The sequence below is a fragment of the Myxocyprinus asiaticus genome, chromosome 10, assembly GCF_019703515.2.
Source record: "Myxocyprinus asiaticus isolate MX2 ecotype Aquarium Trade chromosome 10, UBuf_Myxa_2, whole genome shotgun sequence".
Classification (NCBI taxonomy): domain Eukaryota; kingdom Metazoa; phylum Chordata; class Actinopteri; order Cypriniformes; family Catostomidae; genus Myxocyprinus; species Myxocyprinus asiaticus.
In genome coordinates, this window is record NC_059353.1 from 49,540,001 (window position 1) to 49,557,594 (window position 17,594).

General features: G+C 39.8%; 1 pseudogene; it reads right to left on the reverse strand.

Annotated features, from left to right (window-relative positions):
* Window positions 1–16,903, reverse strand: part of LOC127447610 (transient receptor potential cation channel subfamily M member 2-like) — a 53,452-nt pseudogene extending 36,549 nt beyond the window's left edge.
* Window positions 16,904–17,594: the final 691 nt, after the last annotated feature.

Genomic DNA, 17,594 nt, shown 5'->3' on the forward strand with positions numbered 1-17,594 from the left:
TGTTCTAAGGGAACGCAAAACTTATTCTGAAGGAACGCAAAACTTATTTTGAGGGAATGCAAAATTATTTTGAGGGAACGCAAAAATTATTCTGAGGGAACGCAAAACTTATTTTGAGGGAACGCAAAACTTATTGTGAGGGAACACAAAACTTAATGCGAGTGAACACAAAACTTATTGTGAGGGAACAATTTATTCTGAGGGAACGCAAAACTTGTGAGGAAACACAAAACTATTGTGAGGGAATACAAAACTTAATGCAAGGGAATGCAAAACTATTGCGAGGGAATGCAAAACTTATTGCAAGGGAGCGCAAAACTTATTGTGATGGAACGCAAAATTTATTGCGAGGGACCGCAAAGCTCGTTGCAAGGAAACTCAAACTTATTGTGAGGGAGTTTAAACATTTGTGAGTGAACGCCAAATGTATTGCGAGGGAACGCAAAATTATTGCAAGGGAATGCAAAACGTATTCTGAGGGAACACAAAACGTACTGCGAGGAAATGCAAAACTTATTCTGAGGGAATGCAAAATGTTTTCTGAGGGAACGCAAAACTTATTGTGAGGGAACACAAAACTTAATGCAAGAGAATGCAAAACGTATTTTGAGGGAACGCAAAAATGTATTCTGAGGGAACGCAAAACTTATTCTGAGGGAATGCAAAACTTATTTTGAGGGAACACAAAACTTATTCTGAGGGAACACAAAACTTATTGTGAGGGAACACAAAACTTAATGCAAGAGAATGCAAAACGTATTTTGAGGGAACGCAAAAATGTATTCTGAGGGAACGCAAAACTTATTCTGAGGGAATGCAAAACTTATTTTGAGGGAACACAAAACTTATTCTGAGGGAACACAAAACTTATTCTGAGGGAATGCAAAAATTATTCTGAGGGAACAGAAAACTTATTCTGAGGGAACACAAAACTTATTCTGAGGGAACACAAAACTTATTGTGAGGGAACGCAAAACGTATTCTGAGGGAACGCAAAACGTTTTCTGAGGGAACGCAAAACCTATTGTGAGGGAACACAAAAATGTATTCTGAGGGAACGCAAAACTTATTCTGAGGGAACACAAAACTTATTTTGAGGGAACGCAAACTTTATTGTGAGGGAACACAAAACTTAATGCAAGGGAACACAAAACTTATTGTGAGGGAACACAATTTATTCTGAGGGAAAGCAAAACTTATTCTGAGGGAACGCAAAACCTATTGTGAGGGAACACAAAAATGTATTCTGAAGGAACACAAAACTTATTTTGAGGGAATGCAAAACTTATTTTGAGGGAACACAAAATATATTGTGAAGGAACACAAAACTTGTTCTGAGGGAACGCAAAACTTATTCTGAGGGAACACAAAACTTATTCTGAGGGAATGCAAAACTTATTTTGAGGGAACGCAAAACTTATTCTGATGGAACGCAAAACTTATTGTGAGAGAACGCAAAATGTATTGTGAGGGAACACAAAACTTAATGCAAGGGAACACAAAACTTATTGTGAGGGAACACAATTTATTCTGAGGGAACGCAAAACTTATTTTGAGGGAATGCAAAACGTATTTTGAGGGAACGCAAAACTTATTCTGAGGGAATGCAAAACTTATTGTGAGGGAACACAACATTTATTGTGAGGGAACACAAAACATAATGCAAGGGAACACAAAACTTATTGTGAGGGAACAATTTATTCTGAGGGAACGCAAAACTTGTGAGGAAACACAAATCTATTGTGAGGGAATACAAAACTTAATGCAAGGGAATGCAAAACTTATTCTGAGGGAATGCAAAATGTATTATGAGGGAATGCAAAACTTGATGAAAGGAAACGTGAAACTAATTGCGAGGAAAATCAAACTTATTGTGAGGGAACTGAAAAATTGTGAGGGAACCCAAATTTTATTGCGAGGGAACTCAAGCTTATTGTGAGGGATTGCAAAAATTATTGGGAGGGAATGCAAAACTAATTTATGCAGGAAAAATTGCATAAAATATTTTTTAATGTTTTGGTGGCCCAGAATTTCATTGGGCGGCCACCCAACATGTTAAAAGTTGTAAAAGTTGTACCTGAACTCCTGAGTGAACGATGAAGATTTTATCGTCAGCCTCGAGAGCGAGCCAGAGACACGTGGTTCGGCCCCACGATGGCGAGATGTGGATGAGCAGTTTTTGAGCTCGTTGTGAGTCCCAACTGTGACATTCACTAAACATACCTAACAGAGGAAGTCACAGGCACAGGGTTAAAGGTCACACAAACAAGAAGCAGCTCAGGTCAGAGGACTGATTTGTCATACCAGTAGCTTGTTTCTTGTAGTGGTTGGCAAGTTCTCTCATGTCCTTTGCCTCTTCAGCATCATCTTCTCCACTCTCCTGTGCCAACTTCCTTAAGATCTTTCTGGCTGCCAGAGTGGCTGCGATACAATCTCTGCACTACAAATCCAGCACACACACACGCACACATGAGACTATAGATTTCCAAGTCACAAGACTCTCAAAAATTGGCTCAATCCACTTCCATTGTAAGTGCCTCACTGCAATCTCGATTTTTACTTTCTTTAAAGAATTTTTATATACATATACATATATATATATATATATATATATATATATATATATATATATATATATATATATATATATATTTTTTTTTTTTTTTTTTTTTTTATTTATTTATTTATTTTTTTTTTGTGGTAATCAGCATTATGCTACAAATGCTGTTGATTGAGCTTAACCTGTATTGAACCCGGAACATTCCTTTAAAGCTGCACTAAGTAATTTATGTGTTTCTGTTGCGCTGACACCTAGAGGTGTAGATGCAGCTTCGTGCAAAAGCAGAAGTTCTCAGTTAGTGATGTTTTTGTAAAAATGCATTATTCACAGTCAGTCATGATTAATTTATTCCAGGATTAAAAAATGTCTAATTCACTTTGTGCACAAAATGGTGCCAGTTAACTTCCATGATGCGAGTGTGGACATTCTTATTTCTGGTCTTATGAGCGCTTACTGATAATTAATGAGATAATTTCATTGCACTGACACAACTGAAAACAACAGCATGCAATAAATGTTAACATTAGTTAATGCAATAGCTAACATGAAATAACATTGAACAATACATTTACAGCATTTAACCTAATTTACTAGCTGATAGGTCCTTTGACATGTAGTCGAGTAGCCAATCAGCTTACTCTCTTTTTGCCTAGCATTTAAATTTTCTCAGTTTGCAAGTAAGTCAGTTTACTCTAAAAATGCTGTTCAGGTGATTGCTGGGGCTTTTTCTTATTTCAGCTTGCACGGTAAGGTCTGCATTTGGCCCCGACACATAGAAGTCGTAGCCAAATCAGGCACTGGCACACATCGCTATTTTAAGTCATTAGTTTAAATAAATCCATACATAGATAGGCTAAGTCACTAGTTAAATAAGCTGTTGGATTTCCTGGTCCAGATACACATTATGAGCCCGGTAACTAGCCGTTTCAGCCTTTTGGCTAATCAGGCCCATGCACACATAGAGAGATTTACCTCATTAGTGTTTTGCCATTTGGCCAAGTAGGCCAAGGCACTCCTAGCTAGCATATATTCAGTGCATATGGCTCTTTGGAGCAGCAGCAGTGCACAAGTCTTGGTGATAGATCTGCTTGTTTGGGGGTTTGTGTTTTGTGTTCTGCATTTGTGCAGCTTCCCTGCTTTGTTGGGGAATTTTATATATATATATATATATATATATATATATATATATATATATATATATATATATATAAAATATATATATCTTTTTTTTAACTATTGCCTTATTAATCTGCTATAAGCTGCTCTTCTTTTCTTTGATTTTCTATTTTGCTCCTGAACAACCATCTAAATTGAGCAATTCTGTAATTTGGCAACTAAAAACAGCCATTTGGCTCCTAAATGTTTCAGTTTAGGAGCCAATGGCTCCTAAGTCATTTTATTTAGTCTGGAGCCCTGAGTAGCAAGTCTCTGTACATATTTTTCAGAAATACTATTGAACTATTACTATTTCTTTCTGTTTAGAAATTTAGCAATTAGCAAAGAAAAACCACAGAGTACAACTTTAAGCAGACAGCTATGTTTTGGAACAATTTCTAGCTGGTTTCTAGCTGGTTTCTAGCTGATTCAAAACAGTTTGAAACAGCAACAAACCAGCTCCCATCTTAAAATCATCCTAAGCGTTTAACAGACGATGCCATTGCCACCACCCTCCATCTGGCAGTCACCCACTTAGATAGAAAGGGCACGTATGTTCAAATGGTGTTCATAGACTTCAGTTCAACATTTAACACAATAATTCCCCAGCATTTGATTGGAAAGCTGTGCCTGCTGGGCCTGAACACCTCCCTCTGCGGTTGGATCCTAGACTTCCTGACTGGGAGACCTCAGTCAGTCCGGATCGGAAGCAACATCTCCAACACCTCTACACTGAGCACTGGGGCCCATCAGGTCCGTAATTTAATTCAAAAAGTGGAACTTTCATACATAAAGTGAAATATTTCAAGCCTTTTTTTGTTGTAATCTTGATGATTTTGCATGAATTTCTGCAAATAATTATTGCTCAGTGGTCCAAAGTCCTCTTTTCAGATGAAAGTAAATTTTGCATTTAATTTGGAAATCAAGGTCCCAGTGTCTGGAGGAAGAGTGGAGAGGCACAGAATCCAAGCTGCTTGAAGTCCAATGTGAAGTTTCCACAGTCAGTGATGATTTGGGGTGCCATGTCATCTGCTGGTGTTGGTCCACTGTGTTTTCTCAAGTCAAGAGTCAATGCAGCCGTCTACCAGGAGATTTTAGAGCACTTCATGCTTCCATCTGCTGTCAAGCTTTATGGAGATGCTGATTTCCTTTTTCAGCAGGACTTGGCACCTGCCCACAGTACCAAAACTACTAGTAACTGGTTTGCTGACCATGGTATTACTGTGCTTGATTGGCCAGCCAACTCGCCTGACCTGAACCCCATAGAGAATCTATAGGGTATTGTCAAGAGGAAAATGAGAGGCACCAGACCCAACAATACAGACGAGCTGAAGGCCACTATCAAAGCAACCTGGGCTTCCATAACACCTCAGCAGTGCCACAGGCTGATTGCCTCCATGCCACGGCGCATTGATGCAGTAATTCATGCAAAAGGAGCTCCGACCAAGTATTGAGGGCATAAATTAACATACTTTTCAGAAGGTCGAAATTTCTGTATTATAAATTCTATATCCTAATATTTTGAGATACTGGATTTTTGATTTCCATGAGCTGTATGCTGTAATCATCAAGATTACAACAAAAAAAGGCTTGAAATATTTCACTTTATGTGTAATGAATCTAGAACATATGAAAGTTCCACTTTTCCACGATATTCTAATTTTTTGAGATGCACCTGTATATATAAACTTATATATAAGATATTAAGTATTGTTTACTTAATTGTTTACTTAAAAGCAAAAAACAAAAAGCAATATTTGTTTCTTACCCCATTGGCAATTTTTTTATTTTTTAGTTATAAGCATAAACATTACAAAATGTTGTTAGATTTCTCTGAAAACAAGACAAAATATGTCACTTTGCTTCTCAAGTAAATTTGTTTTAAGAATATTTACATATTTTTACTGGAAAACAAGACAAAAATGCAAGTAAGAAAATTATTTTTTTGCAGTGTTCGCCAGTTAATCATATAAAGTATTTATTCTGCTCTGTGTGAATCTTGTTGTTGTTTTATAGCTGTTTTGTAACCGTTACTACAGGGAAGTGCAGCCAAATCCACATCCTTTTTGGCACTCTTTTTATGTAATGTGGTTCTTAAACAAACTTATCGTTAAAGCGACACCATCTCCGGCTGTCTCCTGCCGGGAAGGGATGTATAACGGTTGAGTGAAGCTCCCCAGCAAGTGCTGAACCTCTTCCGACACGTGATTTATCTAAATCTTTCTGCTGCCAGGGGGTGTCGGTTGACGCCTGAGGTTTTTGCCACCCTGGATGTGTTTGACGAGTTTTCTCAGGAAGAAGCAGGTGGGGAGATGAGTGTACAGTTCACACAGCATGTCCTCATGATCGAGAAACTGCCACACACACACTCCATTCTCTAGTAAGAGACGCACAATCTCAGGCTTGTCGCCCACCAGTGCGGAAAACATAGCGGGGTGCAGATCACTGGACTAAGAAAAATATGGGCATTCTTTAATTGCGTAAACTAAATCAACAAAACTGACATAATAAACATACTAGAACTATAATCTTGATGAGGTGAGAACAGGTTTTTCAGCCATTTGTAAACATTAGCTCTGTTCCAAAACCTAGTGAGCTGCCTCGTTGCCTACACAGGCAGCTGCCATACAAGGGGCCATTCAGACAGAATGCATTTTTGTGTTAAAAAAAATCTCTTGAGCTTCTTTTTAAAAAGTTAAAGTTCTTTCAGCTTGACAAAGAGTCTTAAAAGCGCTACGCTCCTTCATAAGACACTGAAAGAACAGTGAGATGCATCACAATGGTCAAAGACATCCGTCTAACCAATGTTAATATAAAAAAAAAATATTCCAAAACAGTTTAGACAGATACAAAGTTAAGTTCTGTGTGACAAGGCTGTTCACACAAAACGTGTTTTTGTGTCCATCCATTTTAAACAGTCTGCTTCACAATGTGCCTAAGAGTACTTCCCAACCGTTGTAAAATCACTGTAAAACACAGACTCTTAAGGCTTATTGCTGTATTTTTACACACCATCCATTGGCTCTCCTCTGTGAAGATTTCGCTGTCTGCAATGTCAACTCGGTTCCAGGCCACGGCGAGCTCCAGCTGTGTCTCACAAGACTGCCGACCACCATTCTCCTCACTCCTGGAGGCTAAACACACAGAACATTGTGTCTTTTAACATGTTTACCTTTTGATACCTATGCCCATAGACAGCTGTGGTCCATTCACTGACAGTCTGATGCATATTGGACACAAAAATAGCAAGAGTTGGCTGAAATCGCCAGTTCCAATCCATTCATCAACTTTAGGTGCTTTTAGCACTTTGGACTTCCAGAAAGTACAATCTCTTTTAAACATTTTTCACACTCTCAATAGTTTTTCTTTTTTTAAACTGTCTACTAACAATGCCCAACAGTGTCTGTACATGCATCACAGGAGATTTAGGTCATTTTTCTCATTAAAATTCCCACCTCAGTGTTATTTCCAGCACATCTCAAATTCTGTATTGTGTTTAACAGAATTCTGTACTGATAATGATGCTGATGGAAATTAAATTTTTTATGTTTTTGAAATAAAATGTCGGACTGCTTTGTCTTGTTAAGACTAATTTCATAACTTACACTTTATCCTAAATACACAAAATTAAATCACATTTAAAAAAAAATTGTGTGTAATTTGGCACAATAAAAAGTGATATTTCCCTAGATTTTTTTTTTGTTTCATCTCATATTTCATCTCATACATGCTCTTCACTGACACGTTTTTCCACTTGGTTAACAAGTACACTAACTTTTGAAAAAAACTTTATTAGGGTCAAAATTGTTTGGTGTGATGGAAATGACTAGGCATTTCTAGCATGTTTTAACATGCTTTAGCATGTAGCTAGGCATTTCTAGCATGTTGCTAGCATGTCTTAGCATGTTTTAGCATGTTGCTAGGTGTTTCTAACATGTTTTGACATTTTGGTAGGTGTTGCTAACATGTTTCTAACATGTTTTAACATGTAGCTAGTTGTTGCTAGCATGTTTTAACATGTAGTTAGGTGTTATTTGCATGTTTTAGCATGTAGCTAGATGTTGCTAGCATGTTTCTAGCATGTTTTACTATGTAGCTAGGGATTTTTAGCATGTTTCTAACATGTTTTAGCATGAAGCTAGGCATTTCTAGCACATTGCTAGCATGTTGCTAGTTGTTGCTAGCATGTTTCTAGCATGTTGCTAGATGTTGCTAGCATGTTTCTAGCATGTAGTTAGGTGTTGCTAGCATGTTGCTAACATGTTTTAGCATGTAGCTAGGCACTGATTGTATGTTGCTTGTAAGTTTTAACATGTAGCTAGGCATTTCTAGCATGTTGCTAGCATGTTTTAGCATGTAGCTTGGCATTGCTAGCATGTCATAGCAGGGTCGTAATTTTTGAAAAACTGATAGAAATCATATTCACTCAATAAATACTGAAGTGGTTTGTTTATTTAACTTTTGTTTAGATGAACATAGTTTTAAATATGTAATAATTTTAATACAACAGTAAAACAGTAAAATCTATACATAAAAGACATTTTAAAATTACCAAAAATAAATGATGAAAGCCTGGTTAAAAGTTTACAAGTCATGTTTAATGTGACGTTCATGAAACAAAGAGATAAAAAGCTGAAATCTAAAAATCAATTCCTGGGACATAAAATTTGCCAAAGTTGAAGAAACACACATATATCAGTCCACCTGGAAACAAAATTATGTCTCAAAGGTCTCGAGACAAGTTAATACAACAACCACTTTTAAAGAAGAACTAGTCACTGAATTTGCCAAAGAACTAAGTATTCTACTTTGTTTTCTGAGTTACTGCAGGGACGGATTAACCACCGGGCCAATTGCGCCATTGCCCAGGGGCCTCTAATCCCAAGGGGCCTCGAGCTCTAAACCAATTATTTATTCATTTTGAGACATCTATTATAAATCCACGAAAATGTCAGCTTTATGTGAAATAACATTTGTTCGTCTGAATGCGTGCTGGACTACAGTAGTACTGTGGAAGGGACAGGATTAAAAAGTGATCGACAAATTATTGCATTTGGTCCGAATGTAATGATAGGATATCCTTCCTGTCTGTCAATCTATATTTGCATACCGCCACCAACTTGTTTGCGCAGACAATCACACGTCATCAGTGCGGATTCCTTGACGCTGTGCAGAGTGAGCACGAGAACGGAAGGCTAACTGCAGCTACCTTATGTTCCTCCTGAACCACCAGTAAAAGGAAACAAGCAAAGAAAGTCCATGTTAGAAACTTCTACAACGAAAAGACGTCTGGAACAAGAGCGTGCTAAAAGCAGAATTAACTCTGCTCTGTGTGTGTGTGTGTGTGTGTGTGTGTGTGTGTGTTCATGTGTGATAGAGGAGGCGTGGCTTTGGAGACACCTCTGAAGCGAGGGCGGGCTCTATGCTTTCAAAGCTAGCTTGCTAACTGCTTGCCTCTCTGGATTACACACCCTAGCTTTAATGTTTAATGATAAAGCGAAAGGTGCCTTTATGTGCACGGTAACCTTTTGTAATATTTGGTTAACTGCAAGAGTTCATGAATGGTTATTGTGTTATTTGTCGGGACTCTGGAATAAAGAATGTTTATTGCCATGGATGCACCAAACACAATCTCAGATTAGCAGGGAATAAGGTGCACAGTGAGCTATGAGCCTAAATAGCACAATACATAGATCTTCAAATGATAAAATCACATTAAAGTCGAAAAAAAACAATCTCAGACTGCCACTGCCTGCAACATAGACCTATTCTTAATCAATGGAAAATGCATAATTCTACCATTGCGTATTTAACATAGAAAAACAATTGAAAAGCAGTGCAGAGTCGCAGATGAATGAGTGAACAGCACGTAACTCGCCCTATAGCCTACCTGAAAAACTGACCCGAACCTGGCCCAAAACCTGTAGGTTTGTTGGGTACCGTCAGACTCAGACCGGGTTGAAGACCTCTATACACGTGCAGAATAACCGAATAGTGATTTTGGTAGTTGAATACAGGCGCCGTGCACATCCCTATTAATAACACATGATTTTGGATTGGTTTATAATTAAAAAAGTACAGATAATTGGCCGTGTAAGGCATTGCTCCAAACCTTTCTTCTGTCTAGTTGAAAAATCCAACCAAATGTCCTGTAGCACATAAAGGTGAAGGTAGTTACGAATGTAGAGCCTCCATGGTGTACTGGCCCATAGGCCTCTCAGTTCTTAATCTGTTCTTGTGTATGGCTGCGAAATAATCAGGACGTTTAAACAGACAGAGATTCTGACACACATTTCTGCTATTTTTGTTTTTGTTTTTGATATAATTGTTCCCGGAGACTATTGTGCCATTATTTGAATATGTAATATGGCCTATTGCAGACAAACCCACCCCCAAACAGCACCTAAAAACAAAATGAGCTGTGGTTAGTCAATTTACATGTCAATCTACCTGTCTAAGTGGATGGTTCCTGGCCAGAATAAGCTGCAAAGTTGACCAGACTTTACAGTATGTCAATAGTCAATGTTAATTAAAGCTAAACTGTAAAGCTCCTCTGCATTTAAGAGATGAGTTATCCATCAATGACAGTTTAAACACTAACAGCTTCCTCTATCAGAGAGCTTCTGGAATCTCAAGGGAGGATGAATGTCTTCAAGCCAGACTGAACTGTGAGATATAAATCACTCGTGCATGTGGAAAACTACATGAGTTTAAAATAGATTCATTCAGCTCTTTCTAGAGGCCATCAGAGCTGTTTACCACAACACATTTAAGTTTGATTTACAACTCTGAAACTCTTCAAGTTGTTTTATAACCATGGATGATGAACAATAACGTTAACGGCTTTCGATTATTGTGTAGGTTACAGCTAATGATCCAAAGCACTCGCATTAGTTATCCAACCATTACCAGTGTAATCCAATTACCCTTTGCAGGGAAAAGCTCATTTATTTCTTGTATTTCAAGATTAAGAAATGTTGGAAAGCACAGTGGTGTGGGTGAGAGAGGATGTTACCTTTCAAAAGTGCCTGTAGAATGGCAACATCAACATCGCTGTTTTTTTCCTCATCAATACGAAACACAGTGAGCAAATGTAGCATCTGGATTATGTCCTGAATCTAAAGAAAGTACAAAAAGCAAGCCTGTTTAAGGTTTATGGTACATTTTCCATGTCTTTTCTGAGGTAAACTGTACTAGGACTGCAGATATGTCAATACGGAAATTTTTTAGAGGCCACGTCGACTCACGCTAATACGCTTTTTGGTGAAAACAAAATTTTCTATTTTTTAACCTAATTAAAAATATGCGATAAAAGAGATTATTTTCGAAAGTCTCAGTTTTTGGTGGAGAAAACTGCTTTTCCAGTGTGGATGCTACATTTTCAAGCTTGAAACATTCATTTTAAGGGGGTCTGAGAAGCTCAGCGAGTAAGGACGTTGACTACCACCCCTGGAGTCACGAGTTTGAATCCAGGGCATGCTGAGTGACTCCAGCCAGGTCTCCTAAGCAACCAAATTGGCCCGGTTGCTAGGGAGGGTAGAGTCACATGGGGTAACCTCCTCATGGTCGCTATAATGTGGTTCTCGCTCTCGGTGGGGCGTGTGGTGAGTTGTGCGTGGATGCCGCGGAGAATAGCGTGGGCCTCCACATGCGCTATGTCTCCGCGGTAATGCACTCAACAAGCCACGTGATAAAATGTGCGGATTGACGGTCTCAGATGCGGAGGCAACTGAAATTCGTCCTCCACCACCCGGATTGAGGCGAGTCACTACGCCACCACAAGGACTTGGGCATTCCAAATTGGGGAGAAAAGGAGAGAAAAAAAATAAAAATAAAAGCTTGAAACCTTCATTTTCTGTTTCCTAATATCATCGTTTTCCAAAGTTTGTAGTTATGGAGAACGTTTTTGATGGTCTCTGTCTTCGGGTAAAGAAAAATGCTGATCCAATGTGGATAAGAAGCATAAACGTGGCAAAATCCAGCTAAGGGTTCACATACTTTTTCACTGTACATTGGGGGAAATATACTGTATGCTGCGCATCACCTGTCTTTCGGAGCAAGCATGCGCAAAAAGACGAGGCCAACTGTGGTCTGATTATTGTGTTTACTTGCTGGACAAAGCTGAGCTACAAACGTATAATCTATTTGTTCCGACTTTGCAAAAATCAGACTTTGATTTCAGCCAATTTCAGTCAGACTGAAGTGTTTACATTTAAAAAAAAAATTTTGGGGGGTTTTTGTCTGACTGAAATCGAACTTTTAATGTGCATGTTAATGTATCGAGGGTTTCTCCTAAAAAACAAATCATTGTTAATCCTAACGTATGGGTTTAAAGGAAAATTTTGGATTCAATACAAGTTAAGCTCAGTCGACAGATTTTGTGGCATAATATTGATTACCTAAAAAATATTTTCGGTTCATCCCTCTTTTCCTTTAAAAAAGCAAAAATCGAGGTTACAGTGAGACACTTATAATGTGTTATGATTCACTGTTGTTTTGCCCTGTGTTTTGCCTCTGTCATCTGTCTCTAGTCTCCCTTACACTACATTTCCCATAATTCACTGCCCTGATCACTACCAGCTGTTCCCTATTGTTCTCACCTGTGTTTCATTTACCTCGTCTATCTCTGTGTATATATTGCCTTGATGTCTGTTTCACCTTTGTCAGTTGTTGTGTTTCTCTCCAGTTCGTGCTCCGGTTTCTTTCCTGTTTGTTTACGTTTGTTTTTGCTTCCTGGTTCCCAGTTTTCCTGTTTACTGTTACAGCGTTTATCCTGTTTTGTATTCCTGTTTTGTGTTTTGTTTTATTTTTTCTTTAAGTTAAGCTGCTCCTAGATCCCGCTCTCGTGACCTTCTTCAAGTGTTACAGAACAACTGACCGAACCGAAATGGATCTAGCGGCTTACTTTGTGCAGTTGAGCCAGGCAGACTTGCCCATAAAGGAATACTCCCATCTTTTCAGCACCGTTGCCAGCTACACAGGATTTGCATATTCCCATCTGAAATCTATTTATCGGATCGGACTCTTAGCTCACAGGTGGAGGGATTTGCCAGAGACAGGAGACTACACTTGGGAGGAATACATGAGTTTAACACTAGAAACTCTCGGTTCAGAGGATCCTCCTCTCCCTACCCTGAACCCGGCTTCCGAACCTCTCACGCCTGAGTCTGCTCCACGCCATGTCACAGCCACGCCTGAGTCTGCTCCACGCCATGTCACAGCCACGCCTGAGTCTGCTCCATGCCATGTCACAGCCACGCCTGAGTCTGCTCCAAGCCACGTCACAGCCACGCCTGAGTCTGCTCCACGCCACGTCACAGCCACGCCTGAGTCTGCTCCACGCCATGTCACAGCCACGCCTGAGTCTGCTCCACGCCATGTCACAGCCACGCCTGAGTCTGCTCCACGCCATATCACAGCCACGCCTGAGTCTGCTCCACGCCTTGTCACAGCCACGCTTGAGTCTGCACCACGCCATGTCATAGCCAAGGCACCCGTGGCTCATTGCTCCATGCCTGCCACGGCCACCGAGCCAATGGCCATGCCTGCCATGGCCACTGAGCCAACGGCCACACCTGCCATGGCCACCAAGCCAATGGCCACGCCTGCCACGGCCACCGAGCCTGAAGCCTCGTCCATCCCAGAACCAGCGTACACGTCCACCTGGAAGCGGAGGAGGAGAAGAAGGGCTTCTGCTCCCGAGTCTCTGTCCATGCCCACAACCACAGAGGTCGTTCCCAAGTCTCTGTCTGTGCCCACGACACAGAGGTCATTCCCGAGTCTCTGTCCAGGTTCACGACCACAGAGGTCGTTCCCGAGTCTGTGCCCGTGCCCACGACCACAGAGGTCACAGTGCTCACGACCATAGAGGTCATTCCCGAGTCTCTGTCCAGGTTCACGACCACAGAGGTCGTTCCCGAGTCTGTGCCCGTGCCCACGACCACAGAGGTCACAGTGTTCATGACCACAGAGGTCGTTCCCGAGTCTCTGCCAGTGTTCATGACCACAGAGGTCATTTCCGAGTCTCTGTCCAGGTTCACGACCACAGAGGTCGTTCCTGAGACTCTGCCCATGCCCACGGCCACAGAGGTCGTTCCTGAGTCTCTGCCCATGCCCACGACCACAGAGGTTGTTCCCGAGTCTCTGCTCATGTTCGCAATCACAGAGGTCATTTCCCAGTCATTCAGGATTCTTAGTCTCGAGCCTCCCATGGCTCCGCCTTCCACAGCTCTGCCATCAGAGTCTTCCACGGCTCCAGTCTCTAGTCTGTGGCCGCCTCCCAGGCCTCCTGACCCTGTTTCAGCCCTGTGGCCGCCAACCAGGTATCCTGATCCAGTCCCTACCCTGAGGTGGTCTCCTGGGTCCCATGATTCACTGTTGTTTTGCCCTGTGTTTTGCTTCTGTCATCTGTCTCTAGTCTCCCTTACACTACATTTCCCATAATTCACTGCCCTGATCACTACCAGCTGTTCCCTATTGTTCTCACCTGTGTTTCATTTACATCATTTATCCCTGTGTATATATTGCCCTGATGTCTGTTTCACCTTTGTCAGTTGTTGTGTTTCTCTCCAGTTCGTGCTCCGGTTTCTTTCCTGTTTGTTTACATTTGTTTTTACTCCCTGGTTCCCAGTCTTGCCCTGTTCCAACGTTTATCCTGTTTTGTATTTTGTTTTATTTTTTAATTAATGTTAAGCTGCTTCTAGATCCCGCTCTCGTGACCTTCTTCAAACGTTACACAATGGAAGTGAATGGGGCCAGTTTTTGGAGGTTTGTAGGCAGAAATGTGCAGCTTATATTTAAAAAAAAACACACATGAATTCTTTTGTTAAAACTCACGTATTATTTAAGCTGTAAAGCTCTTTAAATCATAATTTTTACTCTTGTTTTAGAGTTTTAGTGTTTAATATGTTATGTCGTCATAGCAAGGAAGTTGTAAAATTAGATACAACTTTACACAGAAAAGGTTAGTAAGTGATTTTATCACACTAAAATCATGTAGGCATGCTTGAGTTGCTAGATGTGAACTGCCCAAATTTGGGAATTGTTTTCCAAAAATTGTTCTTCATACTTTTTTCAAAATTAATAAAAGAACCATAAATGAAATGTTAAGAAACAAGAAACATTAATCTCTTAAACTCTCCAAAGGGGGGCAATGTATCGCTAAAAACGTTTACGCTTAAAATGCTCAAGTCCCCATATACTCAAGTATGCTCAAGTCCCCGTCTGAAAAAAACAAAAACAAACAAAAAAACATTTGCACTGTACATAACAGATTTGTATTTGCACTGTACATAACAGATTGTATTGCACTACCCATGTGTATGTGTGTATGTATGTGTGTGTCTGTACGTATGTGTATAATTAGTTTTATTTTTTATTATCATCTATGTCTTGCTGCTGTTTTTGTATTGTTTTTGTATTGTTGTACACTGGAAGCTCCTGTCACCAAGACAAATTCCTTGTATGTGTAAGCATACTTGGCAATAAAGCTCATTCTGATTCTGATACATAAGTCAGGCATACTATATATAATATCATTTGAAATCTTAGAATTTGAACTTTTCAGAGATAACCATCAATTCTGCATTTATGTTACTTAAAATAACAAAATAAGGCCTTTAAACAACCGTGTCACAAATAAACGCTGCCTAGTGGTTATGTGGTAGAAAAATGAATATGAATATAAAAGTCTTTAAAATAGCACTTAAACAGATAAATCATATATCAAATGAAAGCTCTCATTCTCATGAATGTGACTGTATAGTTAGGTTTTTTGTCCTAATACCACAGTTTAAATTAGTTTTTAAAGAATCACAAAGTGAAATATGATATTTGTAAGACATAAAATACAAATCCCTTTTATGCACTGATAACTGCTGTAACCAAATAGCTAAAAACTTTATATCTGCTTTTACCTTAGGAAGTATTTTTTTTACTTGTCTGTTAGCTAGCTTGTGTGAATAATCCAATGTTATATCTTAGATGTCCTGAACAAAATATGCAGTACAGCAGGAAAAGAATGCAAAACAAATAATCTGAAAATATGTTATCGACTACTGGTGATAAAAGCTTTCTAATGACACCTAGTTTGAGCTTCTAGTCCACTCAGAGGCCGAGATATTCAATGAAAAATTGAGGGTGGTGCAAGAACTGAAAATTAGACTGAATGTCCATGGATGAGCACATCTGCGATGGCTAAAATGCGTTAGAGTGCCACCTACATTTCAGATCAGCATTTTGTGACAAAAGGAGATAGAGGGGAAAATGTTTTCTTTACTTCCTTAAAACATTCAGAAGTGGTTTTCATCTTGCCCTTTACGCACCGGGATTTGACCAGGTTCCTTGAATCTTTTAACTATATTGTGCACTGTAGAGGGTGAAATGCCCAAAATCCTTCCAATTTGTCTTTGGGGAACATTGTTCTCAAAGTGCTGGGTTATTTGCAGAAGCATCTGTTGGCAAATTGACAAGTCTTTGAATGATCTTTGCTCTTGAAGGACTAGGCTGTTTTTGGAGACTCCCTGTATATTATGACACGATTGCCTCACCTGTTTAACATCTCCTGTTTCACATCGCCTTGTTATTTCAACTCGTCAAATTGTTATTAGTCTTAAATGGCCCCTGTCTCAACTTTTTTGGAGTGTGTTGCAATCATCTGACTGTACGTTTTCAAACAACAATGAAATTCACAAGGAAAAACATCATATAATGTGTAGCTGTAGTGCTTTCAATATAGCAAAGGGTGAATATAATTTACGATCACTAATTTTTGTTTTATTAGCATTTTTCATACTGTCCCAACTTTTTCAGAATTGGGGTTGTAGTATTCTTAATTATTTTACCTGTATTTAATACATTTTCTGTTATTTTACCTGCATTTAATAGTATTCTTAGTTATTTTATCTGTATTTAATAATATTCTTAGCTATTTTATACCTGTGTTTAACAGTATTCTTAGTTATTTTGCTTGTATTTCATCTGTAAAGCATCCACGTTTCATCGTACCTCACTAATTTTCCATGTTTCCGTCTCTTCAGCTGTGGTGGATGCCGTGCAAGACACTTTGAGTCGGTGTCGCAGACTGCTTCTGCTCTATACTGCATCTTCACTCTGCAGCCCAGAAGCTCTGGAGTGGACAGAACAATAGATGGGTCTGCACCACACCCTGGTGGAGAACAGGATTAGCATTGTTCTCCTAGAGATGGAGGAAATTCGAGACGCCTGCAGCTCCCGGAATCTGTGTGCCTCATTCAGGAAAAACAGGACCTTTGCAGGCCTGGAAAAGAAGAAAGAGGTGGATGTTCTTGGACAGGAAGTCAGAGGACTGTATAAACTCTCTTGACCCCTCTGCACGCTTCTGGAGGGAGGTGGGCTACCACATGCCTTTCAGAGGCAAAGCTAAAAAGAGCAACGTTTGGTTTAGTTTTTAAATGAACACTACATGGAACTATTTGAGGCCAAGTAACACTGCTTGTATTAATGCAATAAAGGACCTAGTGAAGGCAACAAAAGCTTTTGTTAAAGTTTTTGTTCCTACAGCTCTACTCAGGGCTGGATTGGTAATCTGGCATACCGGGCATTTTCCCGGTGGGCCGACGCACTTTGGGGCCGATACAATGTTTTCTTTTGTTTTTTTTGCCAAGGACTGGACCATCATGCTGGGACAGCAGCCCATTGGTTTATCTTCTGTACTGACAGCGTAAACCCAATCACAATGCGCCATAGACGGAGCGATTAAAAATCTTGCTCTGCCTATATAAATATCGCTTCACCCCTCCCCCTTCTTCTTCATTTCTCAAAATGGACAGACCAAAGCACAAAGGTGGTGCTGAAAAGCTCCGGGATAAGAGGCTTAAAAGTTTGGAGGCGGATGCCACCA